This window comes from Euphorbia lathyris, chromosome 8 (genome assembly GCF_963576675.1).
Source record: "Euphorbia lathyris chromosome 8, ddEupLath1.1, whole genome shotgun sequence".
Classification (NCBI taxonomy): Eukaryota; Viridiplantae; Streptophyta; class Magnoliopsida; order Malpighiales; family Euphorbiaceae; genus Euphorbia; species Euphorbia lathyris.
Window position 1 is genome coordinate 80,396,388 of NC_088917.1, and position 18,783 is coordinate 80,415,170.

At 38.7% G+C, this 18,783-nt stretch overlaps 1 pseudogene; it reads right to left on the minus strand.

Moving 5' to 3' along the window:
- Positions 1–1,080: 1,080 nt before the first annotated feature.
- On the minus strand, positions 1,081–17,715 carry LOC136204024 (thaumatin-like protein; annotated as a pseudogene).
- Between the last annotated feature and the right edge of the window lie 1,068 nt (positions 17,716–18,783).

The window sequence follows — 18,783 nt, forward strand, 5'->3', positions numbered from 1 at the left end:
AATATGAAATCATTTTTTAGAACGAATTAAACTATAAAAAACATGAAATCCTTTTTTATTAAATTATAAAAAATATAAAATTGCTCATGGTCCAAAAGGTTAGGGGTATTTTTGCACCTTAACCCTTTTTTTAATTTGACACTCTTTTAAAATAATTTTTTGAAAAAAGTGTCAAAAACATACTCGTTGGTTTAAAAAGTTGCGAATAGAGGTTTGTGGTATATTTTTATAAAATAAAGTATTTTAAGTTACATTGTTAAATTCTAATTATAATCCAGAGCATTTTTATTATAAAAAATCCTATATTACAATTTACATATATCAACAAAACACAACCTCCTAAATTAAAATAATACGTGGGATATTTTACATTTTTTTACTAATATAACGGTTTATGAATTAAATTGATATTTAAAATCATTTTACATTGCTATTTGCAATTCGATTTTAAAGTATGTGTTTTGTCAATATGTAAATGAAATTTTTAAAAAGATAAAAATGTATTTATTGTCATGAGAGCTTAATAGTGTAATTTAAAATATTTTATTTTATAAAATAAACATTTCATAGATTATTTACTTTATTTAAGCATTTTTTTTGTAAATATTTTATTTTATTTTTTATCCTAATTTTCATAAGATAAATAATTTATTAATCTCTATATTTTTACCTTACACATTGTTTAGTTCTTGTATTTTAATAATGTATTATTAAAAATGTTATTTCAAGGGTTCCAAAAAAAATGTTATTTTAAAAATTTGAGTAAATTATATACGTGGTGTACAACATTTACACCAAATCACACTTTGGTGTACAACCAAAATTTTGTCACACCAAATCGTACGAACTTCAGGTGACCTCCCACTAAAGTGTACAACCGGTTTTTGTGACCGGTCAATGCTGGTCAACTATGCCACGTCAGCATTTTTCATTGTAGAATTAAAAAAAAGTGGGACCCAGTCTTTATGGAATGGCTAATATAACCTTATTCTTTATAAATTTACTAAAATACCCTCATCTTTTTTCTTCAACCGCTCTCTCCCATTTCTCTCTCTCACTCCTCTCTCTACCATTTCTCTCTCAACTATGCCACACCTTCACAAATGGGGAAGGCGAATCAAAGGCATAACTAAAATAAGCAGGGCAAGCCTCCTTAGAGCAACTCTAGTGGTCATATTTTGGACCACTTTGTAATTTTCAGGGAGTCTCCAACCAGTAGAGGTGAAGACTGGAGACTCCCCAAATCCTAGCAGGTCGCTTAATCCAGCGACCTGCTTGGAAAAAAAATGCTTCATCATATATTAAGAACAAAATATGGAATTGTGATACACTTGCCTGTGCTATGAAGGAAAAAGTAGGAGCGTGGGTATCATTTCTATAAATTGACGCGTTAAACTTTTGAAAAGGAAAAGAAAGTGGCCGACAAACCTGCAGTGGCACATGTTGCTATATTTTAATTAAAAATTGGTTTGAACCAATGTAATACTATATTCAAAATTGGTTGATGAACCAATTTAATAGTATATTATTTTGTTTTTTTCAGGTTTCATATATATATATAAAACAGAACGGTAATATTTTGAATTGAAATTCTTTTCATACATAATTTGATATCAAACGGTAATATAACGGTAATATTTTATTTACACTATAAAACATCTCATTTAACCCATAAAAATCACATTCAATTTAAAAACCATCTTCCACTCTTAATATATTTTTATACAATGGATTCCAATGATGAATACAGTCAATATTATTCTTACGTTCCAAATTCTCAAAACGTAGCGAATCCAAATTCCCAAAACCCGACTCCAACTACTTATAATTCTCAAAGTTCTCCAATCCGACCTATTCCACGTAATTTTCAATATGATCCTAATATGTCATATGCTTCGAGTCCTCCCATTCACTATAATCACGACGGTTACTTCCCTCATGTGAATGCAGCAGGTAATCGGCCAATGATGCCGGGATACTTTTCTCGTATCCCGTATCCTCAAGAACCATATATAGTTCCTGAAAATATGAGAAGAGACATCTTTGGATCGTCCACCATGCCAGACGAATCTCCGAACACCGGTTCCGTTGCCGAGTCTGAAGTTCCAATAGTTCAGGAACCAAATGCAAACAATAAAAAATCAACGAAAATGAAGTGGACCAATGTACGTGATGTACATTTATGCCAGAGTTGGTTGATAATAACCACAGATCCAATTGTGGGCACAAATCAAGCGAGAAGGGATTATTGGAAAAAAATTGCAGGTTACTATAATCAATGGAAGAAGGAAGGTCCTGATGTGAATGACCAAATAGCTTCCTGTCATTGGTACAAATTTAGTAAGGATGTATCTGCTTTCCATGGAGCATACACTACCATTAGGGATAGCCATCCAAGCGGTCACGATGAAGCACAGGTAATTAGTAAGGCCAATGAGCTATTTACTCAGAGATGTAATAAAAAAATTTACTTATATGCATTGTTGGGAAATCCTCAAAGGACAGCCTAAGTGGCATGTGTTGGTCCTTTATAACGTAACAAGTTAGTTCCAAGGGGGGGTTAGGAACTATTTAAAATTTTATACGTTGAGGCTGACTTCTTTTTCTTTGAAAAAGGTTTACTCAACGCGCTGAGTGAACTTAAGACACTAGCTTAGTCAACTGGTGACTAAGTCAGCTTCTTTCCTTGAGTCAGAAGATAGCACTTGAGTCTATTCCTAAACTCAGATACTCAATGCACACAACTCAGCGTGACCTCTTTACTTAGTCAGTTTTGTTTAAGCAAGCAAAATATGTATAAGGAGTTTAAGGTTAGAGAGATGTTACTCAGCAGATTTATCCAGGTTCGGCCTCTATGCCTACGTCCTGTCCCCGGAACACGTTCCGAGCTTTCGAATTCTCTACTGAGCTCTTTAACGGTAGAGCATCAAACCTTTTACAACAAGAAGCTGAGTATAACAAGAGTACCTTCCTCTATACCTCTACTCACTCCTATTCTATTGCTGAGTACTATAACCGAGTACTCAGCCTCTCCTTTCTAATTCTAGAAATGATAATAAGTTTGTCCTAAACAACAATTGCTAAGACACTTTAGATGATTGGATAATCACTCTAGACTTTTACACAGTAATATGGAAATTGGTGTAAGTATTTGCTTTGCTTTTTCTCACAGATTCTTCGAGTGTGAATTTGGTCAGCGTAATGGCTAATTGAAGATCTGCATCGAATGAAGCAACTGAAAGGTCTATTTATAGTGACACTTGAGATATCAGTTATTTCAAATTTCGAAATAACCGTTGGAGGGAAACGGCTTGATGTCGTTGTCACTCAGTACACGCTCAGTGCCGTTGGCCAATCAGATTATTGTATCTTCTGTCTTCGGTCAGTGCTGAGCAGCTTTTAGACAGACAGGCAGAATGTTTCGCCTTTTATGGCAAAGTCTTCCAGACAGCTTTCTGTGTCTTCTGAACTTTACCCAAAGTAGAAATACTTTGTCTTGAAGTTATTCCTTGCTCAGCTGCTGTCTTGTACTCTTTGTCGTCCAACTCAGCAGCTTTGTTCCGAAGTAGATAAAGAAAGTCTTCCAAATCCTTCTTCATGCTGAGCTGCGTTTTGTCCACAACGACAGCGTTTTGTTTACACGGGCCGAGTTGTCTTGGGCCTTTGACTTTCCTTTGGGCCTTTAGCCTTTTAGTCTTTATGTCTTATAAATAATTTAACTCAACATTGAACAAACACATTAGTGTAATAAATCAAAGCATTTAAACTTAGTGTGTTTTAGAATATTTTTAAACATATACTCAAATAATTTTGTCAAATCAAAATCACGTGGAAAGGTGTTTCAACAAACTCCCCCATTTTGATGTTGGCAAAACTATTCAGTGAAGAACTCAGTTTTGAGCTCCCCCATGATAGTTGACCTTTTATAACTTAATAAATTCCCCCGTAAGGGTTGAGCTACTGACACAGTTTTACTCTAAACATTTTAAGGTTTAATCGAGTAAGTCCTAGGTCAGTTTTCAAATAAAGGTCAGCTCATGAAACATATTCTATTAACTCAGTTTTAAGCGGAAGATTTAACTATCAGAGAGCGCTGAGTATTTTGTTGTTCAATGAGTCTTATAAGACAATGTTAACAGCATACAATCAGAAGACATTAAGAATGATAAACACAGTTGATGTATGCAACATATAATAGCTCAGCATCACATAAGATTTTAATCAAGTTGAAAAATTTGATGCAAGCATAGTATTAATAAGTAATCAGCATTAAACATAACAGGGATACTTAAGACTTAGAAACTAGCTATCCTAACTACGCTATTTCTTCTTATATATCAATTTTCCCTTTCCCTTAGGCTGACTACTTCTAGCAGCCTCATGCTGAGTTCTTCCTGTTTGTTCTTTCTCCCCCGTTTTGGCAGCATCGGGAGGAGGAGGAGGCCTAAAGGTGCTGTTTTGAGCAGCTTCAGATATGCGAGCTGAGAAGTCCTTCAGCTTGCTAGTGCTTTCATTTATGCCATCAAAGATACCAACACCATCGTCGAATACTTCTTGAGGCACACCAATTTCAGCAGCGCTGAGGATGCTCAGTGCGTAGGCTTGAGATTTACCCATCCAAGTGAGTGTATCAGTCAGCGCAGCATAAGCTTGATGAAACATCTTGAGCAGAGATGAGTCATAGAACTGACGCTGAATGTTGGAATGACGGACATGGGTAAAGATTTGATGTGTATACTGGACAATCTCATTCTGCTTCATCTGGTCAGTGTCCATCTCTGCCTTGTTTAGATTCAGAAGACGAACAACTTCGCCGATCTGTTCTACTGAGCATTGGGAGTAAGAGGAAAGCTGATGGTTTGTCTTCTCTTGCTCAGTTTGAAGCTAGGTGAATAACTGATGAACTTCGGTAGAAGTTGCATACCCTGAGTTCGTAGCTGACAATGCTTGAAATTGTCCCTGAAGGGAGTTGATATGTTGAACCATGGTCAGTTGGAGTTCAACCAACTTTGTTATGGACTCCTGCTTTGGTTGTTGAGCTTGGATATTGATCATTACACTCAGCAAGTCTTTTAGACCTCGAACCTCGTTGAGAAGTTGAGTGACTTATGGAAGCTGAGTGGACTCATTATCGGCAGACCCAGCAGCAGTGTCTGAAGTTTGATGAAGGTCTTGGATCAAGGCCTGAGCCGAGTTAATTATCCTTCTACCAGACTCAGTGGAGTGAGGTAGTTGTATGAGTCTTCATTAGTTTGACCAGCTGGTGGAGGAGTGAGATTCAATGCATCATTTATAGTGCCATTGGGGTCAGTGACTGGTCTTAGTGTTTCACCCTGCACTTGTTCTGTAGAATGGAGAGGTGATTGAACAACAACATTGGATGCAGGTTCAGAGTCAGGCTGAAGCTGACTTTCTGTTGAAGGTTGGATAGGTTCAGTGTTGACTGGAGCAGGAATTTCCTTAGCTGGCAAAGGGCTAGGTTCAGCATCTGCATTGAGAATTGGCTCGGTGTTAGTTGGGTTCTCAGAAGCATCTAAGTCGGCTTGCTCCTGTGGAAGAGAAACAAAGGCTTGCTTTTCAGTGTGCTCTGGCAGAGTAGTAGAAGATTTCTTGAAGAATTTTAGCTTTATAGTCGATGGATCGGTGGTTGGTCTTTTCTGCGTTAAGTCATCCATGACGTCAAGCACAGTTGTTGGGTGTGCCTTGACAAGTCTTCTTCTTTTTTTCCTGGGTCCTTGGAGGAGTGGGATCAGCGTGGATTGATTGAATTGAATGAGATGGGGAATTTACTCCTTCATCAGCATCCTGCTGTTCTGTTTGCTCAGCACCTTTTTCTATAGTCAACTCAGTGGGAGTTAGCTCAGCATCTTCTTCACTTGTTGTCTCCTCAGTGTCATCCTGACCACTCTCCTCTCCTTCTTCTTCTTGCTCATCATCCTGATCTTCCTCATCTAATTCTTCTTCCAACTGTTCAATGAACTGATCATCCAGTTCAACTTCATCGTTTTGTTGCTCAGCGGCAATACCTTGACTCTGAGTATAGTGAGAGTGGTCGGGAACAAAGAAGCCAGCAGGAATGGCATCGACTGGACTTAACTCCGAAGAGTTCTTCTGCTTCTTACTCAGAGGTTCTTCATCAATGTTTTCCCTTTCATCTGCCTCAGGCTCATCTTGCCTAGGTCTTTTCTCAACTGACTTGGGCTCAGCTTGTGCAGTCGTTCCTTTAGACACAATCTTTATCTTCTTGGGAGCAGGAACAACGCCCTTAGAGGTGCTTAGCACAGCTTTCCTTTTCTTGTCAGCTGGAGCTTTGGTTCTTCTGCTCTTTTGAACCACTATTCCCTCAGCGGTCTGATCAGCGGCACCTTTTGCTTTCTTAATTGGCTGATCAAATTTCAAGGCGAACAGAGCAGCAGTAGTTATCTCTGATCCTTTGCCCTTAGTTTCCCCCGTGAGGTCTACTCGGTGGTCAAGGAGGATTTTGGTAATGATTGAACCTAGCCTTAGAGTGCCAGTGCTCCTTTGAAAGCCGGCAATCAAGAATACTGGCATGTTGATGGGCTTGTATGTCAGCATATGCCATATGAAGCATTGCTCAAAGTTTGTTGCTGAGCTAGTGCAATTTATCTTTGGAAAGATGTAACTGGTCAGCAGGTAGTGCGCCATCTTTTGGTGTTGTCCCATTGAAGTGCTGGAGATTTTGCCAGCATGGCCAGTCGGTTTACAGAACGTAGTGGAGTACCCAGTAACGTCCTGATCTCCAGACTTTCTAAGAATGGCTCCTTCATTCTTGAGTTTCAGAAGGCTGGCTAGGTAGGTGGGATTGATGAAGATGGTTTTGTCCTTCACCTTGGTGGCTAAGTGGTCCTGGTTGTCATCAGCGACACACAGGTTGTGGTAGAATTCCCTTACCAAGTCAGGGTAGGTATTGTAGCTTATTGAGAACAGCTTGGTCCAGCCATTCTTCGAAATCCACTCACAGAATGGTTGCTCTTTTTCCACAAATTCTTTTGAGAACCACCTTGAGTAGTCAATCTTGTATTCCCTGATGTTCTCATAGACCTTGGTGTAGGTTCGCTGTTTAGGTTTCTTCGCCTTAGAAGAGTTACCTTGGTCAGTCTGGTTTTTCTTGCTCGGTGTGGTAGCTTTGGTTTGATCATGCTGGGTAGAAGGCTTAGGGTTTCCAACAGATAGGTGACCGGCATCAGAGATGTTTACAGAATCGTTCGTCATTTTCGCAGAAGATATGAATGATTTGAAGTTTTTGAGAGAGAATATTTATGCCAGAGAATTCTGTAAGCGTAAAGAGATAAAAATGGGGATTTGCCCATTATTTATAGAGGTAAGAGGTGGATCTTATCGAATCCATGTGTCAGTTTGTCCTTGGGATTGTCAACCGATAAGGATCCTGGCATTTATGACACATTCGGAGCATACGTCATCCTAGGTGGCTATTCGCGTGCTTTAACATTAAGTGCAACGGGTCTTTTACTCAGTGTTAGAATTCTAATCGTTCTATATTCTGAGTAGTCAGTTTTTACACAAACGGATGGTTTAAGTAATTGGTTTCTCAGTTTGAGATAACTACTCAGTGCGCATATTTGCTCAGTATGTGATATTCATTCATTTAGCATTAAACACTCAGCATACATCTATCCACTCAGCAAGTAATAGCATTCAGCATGGTAATTCACTCAGCATGAATATATATTAAGAACTGGAATTTACTGAAGAGGATTAAACATACCAATGGCTTCTCTCAGTATGCTGAACTGCTCATGAGCCAGTGGCTTCGTGAAGATATCCGCAAGCTGCTCATCTGTTGGGACATAGGTCAGCTTGATTTCACCCTTGAGTACATGGTCTCTAATGAAGTGATTTCTGATGCTGACATGCTTCATCCTGCTGTGCTGAATTGGGTTCTTTGATAGATCAATTGCACTTTTGTTGTCACATTTGACCTCAATTGTCTTTGTTTGAACACCATAGTCTTCAAGCTGTTGCTTAATCCATAGGACTTGAGCAACACAGCTTCCAGCAGCAATGTACTCAGCTTCAGTGGTAGACAAGGCTACTGACGCCTGCTTCCTGCTGAACCAGGATACAAGACAGCTTCCTAGGAAGTGGCATCCTCCAGAGGTGCTTTTTCATTCAAGCTTGTCTCGTCCATAGTCAGTGTCAGTGTATCCAACGAGTGTGAAATCATGTGTGTTGGGATACTATAAACCTGCGTTCACTGAGCTTTGCAAATATCTAAGGATTCTTTTTACAGCTATGTAATGAGATTCCTTAGGGTTAGATTGATATCTAGCATAGTAGCATACTGAGAACTGAATGTCCGGTCTACTTGCTGTTAAGTAAAGTAGAGAGCCTATCATACCTCGATACAATTTGTTGTCTACCGACTTACCATTCTCGTCAGCACATAGGAAAGTGTCAGTGCCCATAGGAGTAGATATTGGCTTGCAATTTTCAAGATCATATTTCTTCAATATCTCCTTGGCATATTTAGCTTGACTAATGAAGATGCCATTTTTCCCTTGTTTGATTTGAAGTCCAAGGAAGAAGTTGAGTTCTCCCATCATTGACATTTCAAACTCAGTCTGCATTTTCTTGCTAAATTCCTTGCACATTGACTCATTAGTAGCACCGAAAATAATATCATCAACATATATTTGAGCCAGCAGGGTGTCTTTACCCTTTCTCTTAATGAATAAGGTTGTATCAGCTTTACCTTTGACATAATTTCTAGTCAGCAGAAAACTGGTCAGCCTCTCATACCAAGCACGTGGTGCTTGCTTGAGGCCGTACAGAGCCTTTTTGAGTTTATAAACGTGGTTTGGGAACTTAGGGTCCTCAAACCCTGGAGGTTGATTAACATAGACTTCCTCGTTTACAACTCCATTAAGAAATGCACTCTTAACATCCATTTGAAATAATTTAAAGTTCATATAAGATGCATATGCACATAAAATTCTAATAGCCTCTAGTCTTGCCACTGGGGCAAAGGTCTCACCGTAGTCAATACCTTCTTGCTGACTGTAGCCCTGAGCTACAAGTCTTGCTTTGTTTCTGACCACGTTCCCTTATTCATCCAGCTTGTTGCGGAAGACCCATCTTGTTCCTATGGTCTTCTGGCCTCTTGGCTTTGGCACTAGATCCCATACTTCATTTCGTCTGAACTGATCAAGTTCTTCTTGCATTGCATTTATCCAGAATTCATCATACTCAGCTTCAGCGAAATTCTTTGGTTCTTGGATTGAGACGAATGCTACATTGCCGAGGTATCTCCTGAGTTGATTTCTTGTCATCAGGGTATTCTCAGCGGCATCAAGAATAGCACTTTCTGAGTGGCCTCTTGGTATCCTAATCTCCTTTGGTAGATCGATGTCTTGCGCTGGCTGTGTTTCAACAATCTTTGTAGGGGTAGATTGGTCAGTGAAGGTAATTTGAGTTTCACCTTTACCTTTACCTTTGGTCAGCCCTTGAGGAAACAACTCAGTAGCTGTTTCTTGGTCAACGGGTGTTGAGTGTGGATCATCCTCGGTCAGCGGTTGGTATCTACCTGCAGGGTTAGTTTCGTCGAACTCTACATGTACTGACTCTTCTAAAACTTGAGTTCGTTTATTGAAAACTCTGTATGCTTTGCTGTTTGTTGAGTAGCCTAAAAAGATAGCTTCATCAGCTTTTGAGTCAAACTTAGCTAAGCTATCTTTGGTATTCAAAATAAAACATTTACAGCCAAAGGCACGAAAGTATCCAATGTTGGGTTTTCGTCCTTTCCAAAGTTCGTAGGGGGTTTTCTTTAGTATAGGTCTAACAAGAGCCCTATTAAGAATATAGCACGCTGTGTTGACAGCTTCTCCCCAAAAGTACTTTGGAAGCCTATGCGCACTCAGCATTGTCCTGGCTATTTCAACCAAGGTTCTGTTCTTCCTTTCAACAACCCCATTTTGTTGAGGCGTTCTAGGAGCAGAGAAATTATGGTCAATGCCGTTGGTTTCACAGAATTCAACAAACTGTTGGTTCTTGAATTCTCCACCATTATCACTTCGGATGTGAGCTAACTTAAGGTCTTTATCATTTTCAAGTTTTCTTACCAAATTTGAAAATGTCTCAAAGGTTTCATCCTTGCTGCTCAGTAAGATGGTCCAAGTGTACCGAGAAAAGTCATCTACAATGACCAAGGAAAATCTTCTTCCACCCAAGCTCAGCGGCTGCACTGGACCGAAGAGATCCAATTGTAGTAACTCTAATGGACGCTTAGTTGAGACAATGTTTTTACTATGAAAGGATTGTTTGGTTTGTTTTCCACCTTGGCAAGCGTGGCATAATTGATCTTTTTTAAATTTAAGTTCTGGAAGTCCCTCAACCAATTGCTTTCTTGCTAATTTGGCCAGGAGGTCCATGCTTACATGACCAAGTCTCTTGTGCCATAGCTAGGAATTTTCTTCCTTTGAAACTAAGCATACAATTTTTGAAAACTTTTTCTGTAAGTTCAGCATGAAGACATTATCAATGCGAGGGGCAGTTAAAATTAACTCATTAGTCTTACCCTCGAATATTTTACATCCAGTGTCATCAAATATAACTTTTCTCCCATTGTCACATAGCTGAGCTACGCTGAGTAAGTTATATTTGAGTCCGCTGACTAGGGAGACAGACTCAATAGTAGGATTACCTCCAACGGTTCCTGACCCTACTATCTTACCCTTTTTGTTGTCTCCAAAACTTACGCTTCCTCCTCGTTTACGCTCAAATGTGATGAACTGAGTTTCATCACCAGTCATATGCCTCGAGCATGCGCTGTCAATATACCACATTTTTAACTTCTCAGCACACCTCAGGCTTACCTGCAATGTAACTAGTTACTTTTAGGTACCCAATTCTTTTTGGGTCCTGGCTTGTTAGGTTCAACAGGTAAAGCATCATATTTTATTTTATGGCGACATACTTGGACAGTATGGCCATTCTTTCCACAGAAGTCACAACTGACCTTCCGTTTAGGATGTCTCGCTGACTGGTCAGCACCCCAGTGCTGAGCATGCCAGCACACCTTTGTGGTGTGTCCTTTCTTTCCACAGAAGTCACACTGGACATTCCGCTGAGGATTCCATCTCTGCTGACCAATACTTCGGTACTGAGTATTCAGAGGAATATTTCTTTTGTTTGGAACCTTTAGTTGGTTCTGAATAGATGTGACGTCCTTTCTCAGTTTCTTACAATCTGATTGGACCTCAGAGACAAGCTTTTGCATAATTCCGATGTTACTATGCAAATCTGAGTTGTCCTGAAGAAGATATCGAAGGTCACTCAGTTTGACCTCCTCAACCTCGTCACATCGCCTGCTGAGTGCTCTAACCTTTTTATTACACTTTTTGACAAGTGTGTAGAGGTCACTCAGGGCATTAACCATTTCATTTCTGAGTAAGGGTAGTGATATTACCTCAGTTGAATGTTCCTCATCGTCAGATGCAATGGAAGGGTCAGCATGCTCAGAAACACATGGCTCAGCAAGTTCGTCAGTCATGAAACAAATCTTCACTGACTCAGTGGCATCAGCTTCAGATGATGATGAATCATCAATATCACTCCAGGTTGCCACAATTGCCTTCTTGATGTTCTTTCTTTCTTTCCTCAGCGAGGGACAGCTTGACTTGATATGGCCAGTTTGATGACATTCAAAGCAAGTTATGGGCTTTGAGCTATCCTTCTTGTACTTGTTGTCGCTGGAGTCAGCTTTGTACTTATCAAACTTCTTATAAGGCTTCTTAGAATATTTGTCATTCTTTTTGAACAGCCTTTTCATCTTTCTGGTAAACATAGCCATCTCTTCATCGTTTGTTGAGCTCCCATCAGTGGAGTCAGCTTTCATGACAAGAGACTTTTGCTTCTTGTCTTCAGACTTTTCCTTCACCTCGAAATTCTTCATCGAGATCTCATGGGTCAGCAGTGAGCCGATGAGTTCATCATACTTATAGGTGGTTAAGTCTTGAGCTTCCTCAACAGCGGTCTTCTTTGCTTGCCAGCTTTTAGGAAGACTCCTAAGAATCTTCTTGACTTGTTCTTCCTCAGTGAAGATCTTCCCAAGTCTCTTGAGCTCGTTGATGATGTTTGTGAATCTTGCATTCATGTCTGAGATCCCTTCATCATCGTTCATTTCGAACAGCTCGTACAATCTCATATGCTGGTTCACCTTGGATTCTTTCACCTTGTTGGTTCCTTCGTAGGTGACCTCCAACTTCTTCCAGATCTCCTGCGCTGACTCACAACCTGAAATCTTATTGTATTCTGCAGCATCTAGCGCACAGTGAAGCATGTTTATAGCCGAAGCATGATTTTGTAGCTTCTTGAGATCATCCTCTGTCCAATTGGTCTCAGATTTGACAACCGTTTGGCCATCAACAGTTTCAACAGGAACAAATGGACCTTGGACTATAGATAGCCAGGCACTCATATTTGTAGCCTGAATGAAATTTTTCATCCTATTCTTCCAGAAGGTATAGTTAGACCCGAAGAATAGGGGAGGCCGAGTTATGGACAGACCCTCAGGTAGAATCTGAGTTGTCAGATTTCCTGGGAGAAACCGAGTGCTGTTTTCAGCCATAGTGGGGATCAGCTCAAGGTAGTTAAACCTTGCACAGTGAGCTTTTAAGCTCTGATACCACTTGTTGGTCCCTTATAACGTAACAACTTATTTCCAAGAGGGGGGGGTTAGGAACTATTTAAAATTTTGTACGTTGAGGCTGACTTTTTTTTCTTTGAAAAAGGTTTACTCAGCGCGCTGAGTGAACTTAAGACACTAGCTTAGTCAACTGGTGACTAAGTCAGCTTCTTTCCTTGAGTCAGAAGATAGCACTTGAGTCTATTCCTGAACTCAGATACTCAATGCACACAACTCAGCGTGACCTCTTTACTTAGTCAGTTTTGTTTAAGCAAGCAAAATATGTATAAGGAGTTTAAGGTTAGAGAGATGTTACTCAGCAGATTTATCCAGGTTCGGCCTCTATGCCTACGTCCTGTCCCCGGAACACGTTCCGAGCTTTCGAATTCTCTACTGAGCTCTTTAACGATAGAGCATCAAACCTTTTACAACAAAAAGCTGAGTATAACAAGAGTACCTTCCTCTATACCTCTACTCACTCCTATTCTATTGCTGAGTACTATAACCGAGTACTCAGCCTCTCCTTTCTAATTCTAGAAATGATAATAAGTTTGTCCTAAACAACAATTGCTAAGACACTTTAGATGATTGGATAATCACTCTAGACTTTTACACAGTAATATGGAAATTAGTGTAAGTATTTGCTTTGCTTTTTCTCACAGATTCTTCGAGTGTGAATTTGGCCAGCGTAATGGCTAATTGAAGATCTGCATCGAATGAAGCAACTGAAAGGCCTATTTATAGTGACACTTGAGATATCGGTTATTTCAAATTTCGAAATAACCGTTGGAGGGAAACAGCTTGATGTCGTTGTCACTCAATACATGCTCAGTGCCGTTGGCCAATCAGATTATTGTATCTTCTGTCTTCGGTCAGTGCTGAGCAGCTTTTAGACAGACAGGCAGAATGTTTTGCCTTTTATGGCAAAGTCTTCCAGACAGCTTTCTGTGTCTTCTGAACTTTACCCAAAGTAGAAATACTTTGTCTTGAAGTTGTTCCTTGCTCAGCTGCTGTCTTGTACTCTTTGTCGTCCAACTTAGCAGCTTCATTCCGAAGTAGATAAAGAAAGTCTTCTAGATCCTTCTTCATGCTGAGCTGCGTTTTGTCCACAACGACAGTATTTTGTTTACACTGGCCAAGTTGTCTTGGGCCCTTGACTTTCCTTTGGGCCTTTAGCCTTTTAGTCTTTATGTCTTATAAATAATTTAACTCAACATTGAACAAACACATTAGTGTAATAAATCAAAGCATTTAAACTTAGTGTGTTTTAGAATATTTTTAAACATATACTCAAATAATTTTGTCAAATCAAAATCATGTGGAAAAGTGTTTCAACAGCATGAGTTTTCAGATAAAAACAAAGCACAAGGTTCTTCAAAAAGAACAAAAAATTCTGCTTCAGGTGCCTACACTTCTTCAAGCTCAGCTCAGGAGGCAACTGAGAGTGGAACATAGGAAGCGGTCGAACGATGGCCAATTAGTCAAAAGGCATCAAAAAAAGCCGCTAAAGCTAAAAACACGGCCAATATACCCGATGACTTAAATTGGGATGAGTTAAAAGTGGATAGAGAGAAACGACAATCATCTATTGATATTATTGCTCGTGTAGTTCAACAACGGGAAGTAAACCGTCTTCAGGAAATTCGTGTACAAGATTTCGCAATCCTCGGTAAAGATACCTCGACCATGGATGAACATATCTTTCCATGCATCAAATTGGTGAACATATCTTTCCATGCATCAATAGGCATAAACCATTTTAGGAATGCCTCAACATTCGCAGGAATATTACCTCCGATGAAAGCGTTACACCATTCTAGCATGCAAAATTCAAACGGAATGTAATGCATATAACATAGGAACCACAACATGTGAAGAGATCGGACTGGAAATTGGCCATCGACCGGAAGCTTAAAACAAAACATATATGGGAATAAAGGATGAAACATGCCTGGAGTAACAAAAGTATTTCCATGAAAACGAACAACATCATATTGATAAGATAACATGTGTTCAGTGCAAGCTGGTCGGTCGAGGGTTTCGACAATACTCTGTTCAGGCGGAAAATTAGGGAAATTTTCATCTGTATTAGCATTAGGGTGAGATGCAGCCATTTAGGAATTTTTCAGTTGAGTCTTCTCTGAATGTAGAAGTAATTATTTCGAGTGAGTCCTAATTTATAGATGTAGGATAAATTATTATTCCTTTACATGATTTCAATGTTTGCATCATTATTCTTTGACTTCAAACTCCCCATAATTATTCGTATGACTTCAAACTCCCCATGAATGAAAATTTGACTTCAAACTCCCCATGATTCATAATTTGACTTCAAACTCCACATGATTGATAATTTGACTTCAAACTCTCCATAATTATTTGTATGAATTCAAACTCCCTATTATTGATAATTTTACTTCAAACTCCCCATTATTGGTAGTTTAACTTCAAACTTTCCTATATATACATCTAAAATATGCAACAAACACTCATAATCTAAAATATCATCACTATCTCACCAAAATGTCTTCTGATGGTAGTGGAGAATACGAGCTAATGATACAGAGTGCGATTGAAATGATTCAAGAGGATGATGAACTTGATCTTTATTTACTTCAACAAGTACAACAATAAGCCGGCCACAATTCTAAACCTCGAAGGAGAAAATATATAAGACGTGATCGAGAAGCTGATGCAGAATGTCTGTATAATGACTACTTTGCTGCTGAACCAGTTTATTCAGCTGAAGTTTTTCGTAGACGGTTCCGGATGAGTCGAAATTTGTTCCAACGTATAGTGGAAGACCTTGGAAATCACACAACATATTTCCAATAAAAGGTCGATGCGGCAAAAAGAAATGGCTTGTCTCCACTCCAAAAATGTACAGCAGCTATGCACATACTTGCGTATGGATCTCCGGATGATGCTTTTGATGAATACATAAAAATTAGTGAGTGCACAACATTAGAATGTGTGGAAATTTTTCATCGTGCTATTATCGAGGTGTATGGGCATGTGTATATGAGGAGGCCTAATGCTGCCGATGTACAACGTTTAATTCAGATGCACGAGGAACACTATGGATTCCCTGGGATGCTTGGCAGTCTTGTCTGCATGCATTGGGCATGGAAGAATTGTCTAGTTGCATGGAAGGGGCAATATACCCAAGGAGATTATGGATATCCAACAATCATGCTTGAAGCAGTCGCTTCAGTCGATCTTTGGATTTGGCACGCATATTTCGGTGTTGCTGGGTCCAATAATGACCTTAATGTTTTGAGCAGATCCAATTTGTTCCAAGATAATTTAAAAGGAACAGGACCAACGGTTCAGTTTACTGTTAACAACAAGTCATATAATATGGGCTATTATCTAACTGATGGTATCTATCCCGAATAGGCTGCTTTTGTGAGAAGCTTTCCACATGTTAACGACCCGAAACGAATATGTTACAAACAAAGGCATGAGAGCGCACAGAAAGATGTTGAACGAGCATTTGGGGTACTTCAAGCCCGATTTGCAATAGTACATGGACCAGCACGTACTTGGCATAAAAAACTCCACGACATTATGGATGCTTGTGTAATATTACATAACATGATTGTTGAAAATGAGAGGCACACTTACTCAAGAAACTTTCCAACTGAGGAATTTTCTGAGCCCATAGTTTCTGATGACATTCAACATGGGCCTGTTCCGGATTTTGATGCTTATCTCGCAAGGGATTTACAAATCCGCGATAGAAACATGCAAGGTCAACTAAAATTGGATCTAGTTGAGCACATTTGGGAACGTTTCGGAATCACCGACATTACTATTTGAACATCGGAAAATTTTACTCTTTCAATCATGTTTTCCTTTTAATTTAATGCATTTACATTGTTCGTTTTTTTCAAATGTATGTTTCCTTAATGTAATGCACTTTTGTTAATTACTAAAATCGATTAAAATTCGGAGAAAATAAATTATATTTACCTATTAATTTTTAAATCTAATTAAATAAATTATTCAAATTATATAAATTTATTCGATTAATATTAAATATTGGTAGATTTTTATTTAATTAATATTAATTCATTAATGAATTTTATTATTATTATAAAATAGGTTAATTGATTAAAAGTAATGAAAATTAAATATTATATGACGCGTGGGACCCGTGATTGTGACTAACCATTAGAGAGGATTTTTTTTTTAGAGTTGTTTTGTTGAGAGGGTTGTTAGAAATTGGTGAGGTGGATTGGTTGGAGGGTGTGCAACCCTCCAACCACTAGAGTTGCTGTTAAACATCTTAGAATACACACTTGGCTTACACTTATCAAGGCTACCATACTTATTCCTGCAGCAGAAGTTATCCAAATTGAAAGCCAAGCAACCACTTTTACAAGCCACAACTTCACCATCCTTAAGCTCTTCGTGCATCCTCTGATTATGCATTTTGGTGTCATTTCCTTATTTGTTACTGAAATTGGAAGGTTGTATCCATCAACTAGGCTTACATCATAGAAATTAGGGTTTTTTTTGTTGCAAAGAGAGTTCAAGGAGAGTGACGGGGGGTTTTCCAATTGTGCCGTTACAAGCTAATTTTCCATGGCAGTCGCCTGTTTCACAGGTGGATTTGGAGGTGAAATTGCAGGAAGTTCTTCCCCAAATTCTGCCGTTCCAATCCCATGGAGCGGTAATGCGGTGTGTTTGGCCTGAAGGTAAGTAGAATCTGCCGCCTTCTGCTATTATTGGATGGCCTGTGTTTGGTGTTGTTGCTGGCCATATTGGAAATTGGCATTTGTTCCGGATGTTTAATGTTACTTCATGTGCTAATGTTGGCCCTGCATATCACAGTGTTTTGGATGAGCACATAGAAAAGTTATAAAATTAATTGATTAAACAACAAATTTAGAAACTAAATTAATAGACAAAATGCATTTTAAGATAAATGGGTCAAGATGAAAGATCAAATTTATCAAAAAGAGGGAAGAATTACCGGATGAGAAAGAAATGATGAAGATGAAGAAAAGAAAGAAAGCAGGTCCGGTGGGGTAGAGCAATTTCATTTTGAATGAGGAAAATAGGTGTAGAAGAAAACTGAATTTATAGCTGAAGACTTCATATATAATATGGGTTGTTTAAATTTTAATTGCAGTATTGATCAAAAAAAATTTTAATTGCAGTTTAAGGTATGATACAAGGACAAATATTGAGAGACAAGAAAGAGGGATGACTCAGTTATCTTTTAATTTGTGAAATGGTAGAGAGAGGAGTGAGAGAGAACATGTAGAGAGAGAAATGGGAGAGAGGGATTGAAGGAAGAACATGAGAGTATTTTAGTAAATTTATAAAGAATAAGGTTATATTAGTCATTCCATAAAGAGTGAGTCCACTTTTTTTTTAATTCTATAATGAAAAATGCTGACCTAACATAGTTAACCAGCGTTGACCGGTCACAAAAACCGGCAGTACATTTTAGTGAGAGGTCACCTGAAGTTCGTACTGTTTAGTGTGACAAAATTTTGGTTGTACACCAAAGTGTAATTTGAGGTAAAGGTTGTACACCACGTATGTAATTTACCCTAAAAATTTAGAAATTAACGTTAGAGCTAGAGGGGACAAAATAATAAATTAAGTCCAAAATTAATTTTTGAACTTCTTAGATTAAGAAAATTAGTAAAAAAAATTACTCATACTTGAATTTGTGTTAATTCCTAAAATTATTACTGGTATTTTATAAATTAAGCTATATAAATTGAGCACTATATGGACATGTCTAGATGAGTTAATTCTTCTGATGGTAATTTTACTTATAAGGATGTGTATTCTCTTTTGATTGCTGATCGTGGTGTTGAGGAGGTGGATGCTCGGTTTGATGCGGTTTGGAAGATTAAAGTCCCTCATCGTATCCGGACTTTCCTTTGGCCTGTGTCTTCATGATAGGATTCTCACCAATTTGGAGCGGAAAAGAAGACATTTGAGTGAGGTGGATGTTTGTTCTATTTGCCACAGGGATCCTGAGTATATTATTCATGTGCTCAGAGACTATCCTGTGAGCGTTCTTATTTGGCGGGGGCTTCTTCCACCGAGTTCGTGGGGGTGGTTCTTTGAGATAGCTAAAGAATCTTGGCTTA